Consider the following 1,612-nt stretch of genomic DNA (forward strand, 5'->3'; position numbering starts at 1 on the left):
ATTACTTTTGCATAATTACTCTCATATGACCTTATATACAGAACCTCCACCCAGCATTTCAAATTAAATGGTCAGTGAAAAATTCATGAACATTCTACAGAGCACTTTACCCTACGCCGTAAACAAGAAATCTCAGAACCTATCTTGCTATTAACCAAGAATCTTAGTTTCGTTTCTTTTTTTTTTTTTTTTTTTTGGTTTTTCGAGACAGGGTTTCTCTGTGGTTTTGGAGCCTGTCCTGGAACTAGCTCTTGTAGACCAGGCTGGTCTCGAACTCACAGAGATCCGCCTGCCTCTGCCTCCCAAGTGCTGGGATTAAAGGCGTGTGCCACCACCGCCCGGCAAGAATCTTAGTTTCAAATGCTTACTAAGGTATCCTACATTTACTATTTTTCTTCAGTACAACATCCTCGGTATTTCAGTCTCCTTTATCCCTTGCTCTCTCCCATCTTTCTCTTGAACTTGTGATCCTCGTGCCTTTACTGGAATTATAGGCTGGAACCTGGCCTTTATGAAGCATTTTCAATTATATTTACATAACAATACCTTACATATTTCTGGGATTAGTTTTTCTGTTTTTATTTTTGCTAAACACAACTAATAATGAGTGATTATTTCCATTGTTTTGGTTTCTTTGAGACAGGGTTTCATATAGCCCACATGGATCTGAACCCTCTGCTCTGGCTGTCTCTACTCCTGCTGTGCTGGGATGGCAGGCATCCATCATGCCAGGTCCAACAACTACCTGATTAAGTTACTCCTTATCAGTCCACCACTAACACAACAACTGTTTCAACCTATTGATTTTATTTTCTAGATTCAATTCATTGAAAGATACATGTAAATTCGTTTAATTTCAAGGCGAATTTGCAACCTGCCACAAATCACAAGCCAGTAAAACTGCTGACCAAGGGCTCTATGATCCATCACCATCGGTTAGAGTGCAGCAATTCAGAATTCCTGATAGAGGCTCAACAGGGAGGCCAGGCCTCATGAGCTGAGCTTTCCATGGGCTGCTCTGGGCTGGCCCAGGCACTCAGCCCGCTCTGCTTCCCCATGTCCACACTCAGTGGACTGCTCTTTGTGCTTTTCATGGCATTATAGGCTCCCACACTCGGGCTACTTAACAGCTACCATTTTAAATCAGAATTATTATTATTTTTTCATTTTTTTTTAAAAAAAAAGACAGGGTTTTTCTGTATAACAGTCCTGGCTGTCCTGGAACACACTTTGTAGATCACGCTGGCCTGGAACTGAGATCCGTCTGCCTCTGCCTCCCAAGTGCTGGGATTAAAGGTGTGGACTATCACTGCCTGGCACTTTTTTTAATAAACTAAAAACTTCAGCAAAAAATAATTTTGAATATCTCATAGAAAAAACTAAGTCATTTTAGGATATTTTAAAGCATTCTTTCTACTTATTTCTGTATATAAAATATGCAAATGAGTTAAATGGGAAATGTATTTTAAGCTGCTTCACACAGCATGCAAAGGGAGAACCAGAAAGATGAGGAGTAGAAATAAAAATAGCCCTGGATAAAATCCACGAGTGTGGACGATGACTCAGGATGGTATAAATAACTTGTGAGGTGAAGCAAATGATATTTATATCA

Source organism: Chionomys nivalis, chromosome 1 (assembly GCF_950005125.1).
Source record: "Chionomys nivalis chromosome 1, mChiNiv1.1, whole genome shotgun sequence".
In the NCBI taxonomy this organism is placed as follows: Eukaryota; Metazoa; Chordata; class Mammalia; order Rodentia; family Cricetidae; genus Chionomys; species Chionomys nivalis.